We start from the raw sequence: 9,626 nt of genomic DNA on the forward strand, positions 1-9,626 counted from the left end.
TAAAGAAGCTCAAAAGATTTGAAACATACAGTTCTAGTTTTCTTTCAAGAGTCAAACATGATTGAGATCAACTAGCTCCCCTTCCTGACATCCTCTTTTCCCAAAACACATTCAATTGAAATTGCAAAGAAAATCATTTTGTTACCAAAAGGACACAATCCCCCAAAGCCCATGGTCAAGGGTTCTAAGTTATGCCAAGGGTTTAAAGGGATTTTCTGGAATGGATAGTCGTATGAACTTTGGATTAAATATCGAAATAACAAATTTATCACATATCACATATCATATTTTACATAGCATATATGCACATATACAAAATATCAGTTCAAATTTTATGAGAACTATTTTGTTTAGCATCGTTGAAAGGTCTATTAATTATTTCTTTGAGGATGTCAACCTGCCCAAAGTCCTCAGGACAAGGGATGTAAGTTAGGCAATTCGTTCTTTGTTTACACATAGTATATGCTATTGAGACACGTTTGAACTTTAATTTCCAAGAAGCGGAGGGCATTCAGGTGAGCCTCTCAGAGAATGTTGAGGGGAGTGTCGAACTAAATCAAAACACGTTATATGTATATTGGTTGTCAAAAGGGTTCAACACACGAATAACTGAGTATATTAATTTGATCAGTTTAACGAAATGATAAGAGAGATGTTGTAAAAGCAATATTTGCAAGCAGCCAATACTACTACAACTACCACCACTTCTACTATCACACTACTCCATTTACAGTCTTGAGGGGAAATTCAAACTAATGAAAACGCGCTTTATGCATGCATGTTGTCAAAATAGCGTATCTCAAGCATTGATTTGGGTATCAAGTTGGAAATTTGAGGGAATGTTTAAAGGGGGGGGTTATCTAAGCAAAAGAAAATGCGTGCACACCACTGCTAGTACTACTGTTACTACTACTATTAGTAGTAGTAATTTAGTAGTGAGCAGTGGTAAATTCACAACCATTATTACTAATACTACTACGACCACTACTGCTACTACCACTGAAAACTACTGAAAATAAAATAAATTTTAAATGTTTTCAATTTTCTTACGTTCATAACTAAAAAAATCAATACTTTAAGGAATAAATATCAATATATGTCATTTAAACTGACAGTTCACCGTCATTCGCTGTTTTTTTTTTTTTTCATTTTTTTTTGCAGTAAAGCGGAAAGTATGTTCTGATTTTGAGAAGGCATGTGGCTTATCATAATTTTTACTCGTTTTGAGTTTGAATCGACTATTATCGTAATTTCTGTTCGTTTTGAGTTTCATTTATTTATTGATAGTAATTTGTGATAGTTATACGCTTTGAAGATTATTTGACTTCATTTCTGCTTATTCTTGGCTTGATGGAGGTCTTTACTTTTCTTTGAAAAAATTGTGCAAAGAGTCTTGAAATTATGGAGTAAAGGAAGAATCTTTCCTCAGTATTTGAATGTGTATTCTTCCAGTTTTAATTCTATGCTTATTTTGACAAAACCTTGTACATCTGATCAAGGTTGCCACTTGATCAAAAAATAACCTGTCAGTCGATATTATGTTTAAAAATTTGGCTATAGAAAACATCACCCAAATGGAAACCTAAAAACACTTTTCATTACTTAGCCTTTTCATAAAAAAACTGCGGATCTCTATTTTTTATTTTTTTACTTTGAAACCGTTTTTCTTTTCCAACCCATTTTTTTTTTTACTCTAATGACAGAGTAACAGATTTACAGCAGATAGCATTTTGCAGCAAAAGCCATCAAATGGTTGGTTTCCCCTCTATTTCTCGCTGTATCTTTTAGCGGCACAATTGGTAAAAAAAACTACTTCTTTTCCATGGTGTTAAGCAGTTATTTGATTCTAGAACCTATTTCTCCACCTATGCAATTATTTTAGTCATAATTTATTAAAATTACTAAATTAAATATAAAGTAATATAAAGTTACATTTATTTTGCTATAACTACTCCTAATACAAGTGCAGAAAAACTTCTAGGAATTATGATCTATAGAGCTGTGGTCCAGTCCCTGATATAAATATACTTTTATGCCCAAATTTCTCCGTGATTCTGCATTTTAATATTTTATGTAACAATTTTTCAAGGAATCGGAAAGGATTTCAAGGTATATGGCAGCTATCAGGAGGCTAATTTACATTAACCTTTGTGCTCAGATGCTTCTCAAAAATTTTCAAATTTACTAGATTCAGAATATTAAGTATGGGTTATAGTATTCAAACTCCCATAGGAAACTAATCATAAATGAAGCTATATTTTCATTGCCTTGAATATACGAACCCTCTATTTCCTAATTATTTTACCCACTATGCTCTCTTAGCACTCTCTTTACTCTATACTATACTCTCTTTATACTATATTATTATACTATATACTCCTATACTTATTACTATAATATTAATCTCTTTACTCTCTTATTTACATTTGTTCCATATAGATTTAAATATACTACAGTGTTTTTTTAACACTTGTTCCTTGTACCCCTGTTGGTCCCCGTACCACCTATTTCTTAAAATCGCTAACAATAGACATGTATGATTACATTTTAGTTGTTTTGAGATATTCATTCGAGATTACCTATGGAAGAAATTTGCACATTATTGCTTTTATTTATATGGTCCCTCTGCTTCCCCCATTATATTGTTGACTATATATATATGTTTCTTCTTTCGTTCTGTGCGAGAATTAAAAATGATTTTTACCTCAAAGTGTCTTCTTACTGTTACTCAGATGATAAGTCTCTCATCGAGAGCAAGTAGTGTCTTTATAGCACGGTCTGGTGTATCAAACAGTTCGTTGTAACGAACTGTAGTAAGGAGCGACCCGGCTCAATAGTAAACAGACGTCTAAAAAACGAAATTTTGATACTAATAGATAAATCAAAATAATTAGATTTTTACGCTGATTTTAAATATATAAGTTTCATCAAATTTGGTTTTACCCACCAATAGATACGAGCCTGAGAAAATTTGTGTTATTTTGGAAAATAGGGGAAAACACCCTCTAAAAGTCCCATAATCTCAACGATAATCACACCATTGCATTCAGCGTATCAGAGAACCCACTGTAGAATTTTCAGGCTCCTATCTTCAAAAATGTGGAAATTCGTATTTTTTGCCAGCAGACCGATCACGGGTGCGTGTTTATTGTGTTGCGAGAGCAACACTTTGGTTTTTTCGCGTTTTTTTTCCTGGCATCCCGATTTCAGCTTATTCTTCGAAAGTGGTAAGGGTATAAACTCTACGGTTTTTACGGAAAGTGTGGACCTTAGGCCGGAATGATGAATATGACTTTGCATTTCGGAAAGCTTCGTAGAACTCTTGCCTGGGGCCAATAAGGATGGTTTTTGCTTGTCCTTGAGCCAGAGCCTATAGTGTGTAAAGTGACTTGGAGTTTTACAGCCTGTGTCAGAGAGCACTATCCGAAGTTATGCAGTCAAGCTTTAGTTTCATCAAACTATGTTTCTGCTTTCGAGTGGAAAGCTCCGTTCTAGCAGGTAAGCAGGCAGGCACCACTTTCAAATTGAAGATGGACTAAAATATATAAGTGTTAAATATATGCGGCAGTTACCTGGCCCTACAGTCAATATATCTTCTTTGAGTGATAAATGGAAAAATTTACAGAAACAAAAAAGTGGGGATTGAACTGCTGCCATCTATTATTTCTATCCATTTCTGTTCGTGATTTTAGCTGAGTTTAGCATTCGGTTTTTCACACTTGGGATTGCGGTAAAGAAGTGGCATCAGATGCACCTCTTAAACTTTAAAAGTTCTCTCATTGCTAAAGAAATTAGAGTTTGTCCTTTGCTCCTTTCTAAGTGATGACGTTAGAAACTTGGTCTACGGCAAAAAAGTCAACTTTTGAACTAAGACAGATAGATTTCTTTTTTTCGACGTTAGTCGATATCTCTTGATGAGCTGATCAAAGTATATGTCATGCAATTTTTGGTAGAAAAATTCCTTCATGAGATGTGTCAGTTTGAAAGTTTAAAGGGGTTTACGACTTCAGTAGTAAGATAAACACAGAAACCAAAAATAGGCCTATACCAATTAAGAGACATATAGGGAAGTTTAAAGCAACAGTCGATTGTTAGCTCATAACCATCTTCAGCAATGAAGGTTCGCAACTTTTGCTAGTTGGTGTACCTTTTATTTGTTTCCGGTGTATTTGATGTTAAGACCAATTTGGTTCAAGTGGTAAGATATGTAGAGGAATTGTAAGTAACAGCCAGCTAATAGGCTACAACCATCTTCAGCGATGAGGGGTTTGTAACTTTTGCTAGTTGCAACCAGGGGTTTGCAACTTTTGCGAGTTGTTGTACCTAATATTTATTTTAAGATCCTTACAGATTAACAACTTTAGTATTTAATCGAAGGAAGGAAACAAAACCAACACTTCACTCGGCAAAGCCGAACAAATATTGCTGCAACACCTCACGTTGCCCATGCAACGTAGATCTAGTTTATTTTTTTTGTTTTTTTTTCATTTCCCCGAGGTGATCGTATCGATCCAGCGGTTCGTGAGTGGGCTCACTCTAACAGAATTAAAAGTCCTAGTGTCCTTTTTAAGTTACTAAAAGACTGGAGGGCACTTATGCCCCCTCCCATGCTCTTTTTTTGCCAAAGTCAATGAATCAAAATTTGAGATAGCCATTTTGTTCAGCATAGTTGAAAAACTTAATAACAATGTCTTTGGGGACGACTTACACCCCCAAAGACCCCGGGCAGGGGCCGCCAGTTACAAACTTTGACCAGTGTTTACATACAGTAATGGTTATAGGGAAGTGTACAGACATTTTCAGGTGGATTTTTTCTGGTTGGGAGGGAAGGGTTGAGGGGAGGGAGCTATGTGGAAGGATCTTTCCTTGGAGAAACTTGTCACGGGGAAGGAAAATTCCATAAAGGGGGCACAGGATTTTCTAGCATTATTAACAAAAACAATGAAAAATAAATATGAAAAAGTTTTTTCAACTGAAAGTAAGGAGCAGCATTAAAACAGCATCAAGAACGAACAGCAATTATTACGCATATAGGGGGTTCATCTCCTCCTAAATACCTCACTTTTTACTCTAAAGTACTTTTAGTAGTTTCAATTATTTATTCTACGGCCTTTGTGATTCTGGTGTCATTCTTAAAGAATTGGGACAAAATTTAAGCTTTAGCGTAAAGAGCGAGATATTAACAACGGGGCAAACCCCTTCATAACGTAATAAAAATATACGAATATAGAAGTTTGTTACGTAAATTAATTCGTAAGGTACGTATATTTTTTTAATCAGTTCGTGGCAACGAACTGAAGTAAGGAGTGACCCGCCTCAATAGTAACCGAAACTCTAAAAAACGGAATTTTGATACCAATAGTTACATCAAAAGAATTGCATTTTATTGTTGGTTTTAAATATATAAGTCTTATCAAGTTTGGTCTTACGCATCAAAAGTTACTAGCATGAGAAAATTTGCCTCATTCTAGAAGATAGCGGGAAACAACCACTAAATGTCCTATAATCTTAACGAAAACTGCACCATCAGACTCAACACATCAGAAAACCCTCCTGTAGAAGTTTTAAGATCCTATCTTGAAAAATGGGGATTTTTGTATTTTTTTTTGCCAGAAGACAGATCACGGATGCGTGCTTATTCGTTTCTTGTCTTGTTTTTTTTTCCCGGGGGTGATCGTTAAGTGGGATGATCTTTCCATGGAGGAATTTATCATGAGCAAAGAGAATTTCCATGAAGTAGGAGCAGGATTTTCTAGCATTATCTAAAAAAAATGAAAAAATAAAAAAAGTTTTTTTCAACTGGAAGTAAGGAGCAGCATTAAAACATAAAACGAACAGAAAATATTACATTAATAAGGGAGTTCGTCCCCTCTACAATACCTTGCTCTTTACGCTAAAGTATTTTTAGAAATTTCAACTATTTCTTCTACGGTCTTTGTGATTCAGGGGTCATTCTTGTAGAATTGGGACAAAATTCAAGCTTTAGTGTAAAGAGCGAAGTATTGAAGAGGGGGAAAACTGCCTCATATACGTAATAAAAATTACGTATAGTATTTTACGTAAGTATTTTTAGAAATTTCAACTATTTCTTCTACGGTCTTTGTGATTCAGGGGTCATTCTTGTAGAATTGGGACAAAATTCAAGCTTTAGTGTAAAGAACGAAGTATTGAAGAGGGGGAAAACTGCCTCATATACGTAATAAAAATTACTAAATATAAAAGTTCGTTAGGTAAGTTAATTCGTAAGTTTTGTATATTTGTTACTAATAAAAAAGTTCGTAAAAAAGTTCTAGTTGCATTTTTAAGCAACCAAAAATTGGAGGGCAACTAAGCCCCCTCCCTCACTTCCTTTTTATCAAAATTGTCCAATCAAAACTATGAGTAAGCCATGTAGCCGAAAAAAAAAAGAAAATTCGCAAATTTCGTTTTAATTATTCATTTGCGGTGAACAGAAATCAAAACATGCAAAATTCAAAACGTTCAGAAATTAAATAAAAATGAAGTTTTATTTAGCTGCAAGTAAGGAGCGACATCAAAACTTAAAACGAACAGAAATTATTCCGTATATAAAAGGGGTTGTCCCCTCCTCAACGCTTCCTCAACGCCTCAAAAAATAAATCAGAGTGCCCGATGACTCCTTTGCTTTTCCTTCGTCGAGGGAAATACAGCGCTGAGAAAATAAGTATTGTAGTGACTCCAGTAACTTTCTGGGACTAAGGAATCGCTGATGCAGCTGCTGCAGAAAGTAGTCCATAAATGGGATACACACAGAAAGTCGGTAATACGTTTCAGGATCATCTGACACAGTTGCATAATATGTCTGTCATAGCGCTCATAAAGGGCACTCTAATGCTGATTTTACAATCTTAACACAGCTTAGTCCCTTCAGTAAAAAGTGGATGAAGCATAGCTTCACTCCTCTCTCTCATGTCTCTAACTTTGCTCCTAAGATCGTCAGAATGTTTGAGAGAGCATAAAATATCTATAGTTTCTAATTTCAAAGATGTCGACAAATTGTGTGACAGACTAAAAACTTTACTGACAGTAACCATAGCTGCAACAAAACCGTGTCTCTCGATGTAGCCGATAGCAAAGAATAAGCTTTGCTTGAAAATTTACAATGTGAATTAGGATGTTCTTGAATTTCCTTCATTGCCTTGCCGGTAATAATAAACATCACTTTAAACAAAGTTAAATAAAAAAAAAAGTTTTTTTAGCTGAAAGTAAGGAACGACATTAAAACTTAAAACGAACGGAAATTACTTTGTGTATGAAAGGAGCTGCTTCCTCATCAACGTCCTGCTCTTTACGCTAAAGTTTGACTCTTTCCCTCAACTCTGCTTTTTAAAACAGTAAAAACTTTAGCGTAAAGAGCGGGGCGTTGATGAGGAAGCAGCCCCTTTAATATACGAAGTAATTTCTGTTCGTTTTAAGTTTTAATGTTGCTCATTACTTTCAGCTAAAAAAACTTGTTTTTTATTTAATTTCTGAACGTTTTTGAACCAATACATGTTTTGATTTTGGCTCTTCGCAGAGAAATAATTAACACGAAATTTGCAAGTAAATTTTTTTTTGGCTAAATGGCTTTCTCATAGTTTTGATCGAATGATTTTGAGAAAAAAAGGAACGGTGGAGGAAGCCTAGTTGCCCTGCGATTTTTTTTACGAATGTTTTTATTAGTAAAAGATAAACGTAACTTATAAATTAGCTTACGTAACGAACTTTTGTAATCTCATATTTTTATTACATAAATGAGGGGTTCACCCCCTTGGCAGTACCTCGCTCTTTACATTAAAGATTAAATTTTGTCCCAATTCATTAAGAATGACCCCTGAATCACAAAAGCCGTAGAATAAATAGTTGAAATCACTAAAAATACTTTAGCGTAAAGAGCGAGGTATTAGGAGGAGGTGAGCCCCTCACATGCGTAATAATTTCTGTTCGTTTTAAGTTTTAATCCTGCTCCTTACTTCCAGTTGAAAAAACTTTTCATATTTATTTTTTCATTGTATTTTTTAAATAATGCTAGAAAATCCTGCGCTCACTTCATGAAAATTTTCTTCCCCCATGACAAATTCCTCGATGGAACGTTCCCCCAACATATCCCCCTCTTGTCAACCCCTCCCCCCAACCAAAAAATCCCCCTGAAAACGTCTGTATACTTCCCAATAAGCATTACTATATGTATGCAATGGTCAAAGTTTGTAACTTGTAGCCCCTCTCACGGGGACTGTGGGGGAGTAAGTCGTCCTTAAAGACATAGCTATAAGGTTTTTCGACTAAATTGAATAAAATGGCTATCTCAGAATTTTGATCCGTTGACTTTGGGAAAATAATAGCGTGGGAGGGGGCCAAGGTGCCGTCCCATTTTTTTGGTCACTTAAAAAGGACACTAGAACTTTTCATTTCCGTCAAAATGAGCCCTCTCACAAGATTTTAGGACCACTGGGTCAATACAATTACCCCTGGGGAAAAAAAAACAAACAAATAAACACGCATCCGTGATCTGCCTTCTGGCAAAAAATACAAAATTCCACATTTTTATAGATAGGAGCTTGAAACTTGTACAATAGGGTTCTCTGATACGCTAAATCTAATATTGGGATTCTCGTTAAGATTCTATGACTTTTAGGGGGTGTTTCTCCCTATTTTCTAAAATAAGGCAAATTTCCTCAGGTTTTTAACTTTTAATGGGTAAGACTAAACTTTATGAAACTTATTTATTTAAAATCAGCAGAAAAATGCAACTCTTTTGATGTAGCTATTGGTATCAAAATTCAGTTTTTTAGGGTTTTGGTTACTATTGAGCTGGGTCACTCCTTACTTCAGTTCGTTACCACGAATTGTTTGATGATTGCTTTTAAGTGCTCCACCCATCTAGTCTCACAATTTTGGTCGATCTTATTCCATTTGTCCCTGTGATAAGATTACTTACTTGAACAATTTGTTTGAAAATGGCAGAGCGTTGAGGTGTAATTCTGAAGAAATTAACTACTTCTTTCAAAGTTCCTAGATAATTTCTAGTAACAAGTATGTTGTACAAGTGACTCAGGCCTAAGTTTAAGGAGTGACTTGTACAGTGAACATTGACTGCCTGGGGAAAAATATCACAGAGTATAGAAGTCCATCCTTGAAACTGACCACTAGCAGATGAAGCTCCATCATAACCCTATAGAGACAATTGTTGTAGAAAAACAACACTGTACTCTTTGAGCCTAGACCGACATCTTGCCGTAAAAAAAATATCGCTTTTAGAAACATCTTTCTATTTTGCTGAAAGATGGCAGTCGATTGATGCCTTCGGGGAGCTGCTGTGTGACGCCTGGCCTAAACAGATAGTCACTAAACCAAAGGATAAGAAAAACGAATGAAAAGGTAGGCGATTTCTAAGCCAGAAACTGGAAATAAAATTAAAAGGTGGGAGATTCCTTGTATGTCATACGTGTATAGAATATATACAATTTAGAATTACTGTAGTTGGAATTCACAAAGTGTGCAAGAATTTGGATCAGTAGCAAAGATACATTTCCTCATGTTGTAAAAATACAACATCGGACGATCGTAGCTCAAAATTGCTAAACGAATAACGCGTACCAAAAATTCTTATGTGAAAATAAACAAAAGAT

Source organism: Artemia franciscana, chromosome 7 (assembly GCF_032884065.1).
Source record: "Artemia franciscana chromosome 7, ASM3288406v1, whole genome shotgun sequence".
NCBI lineage: Eukaryota > Metazoa > Arthropoda > Branchiopoda > Anostraca > Artemiidae > Artemia > Artemia franciscana.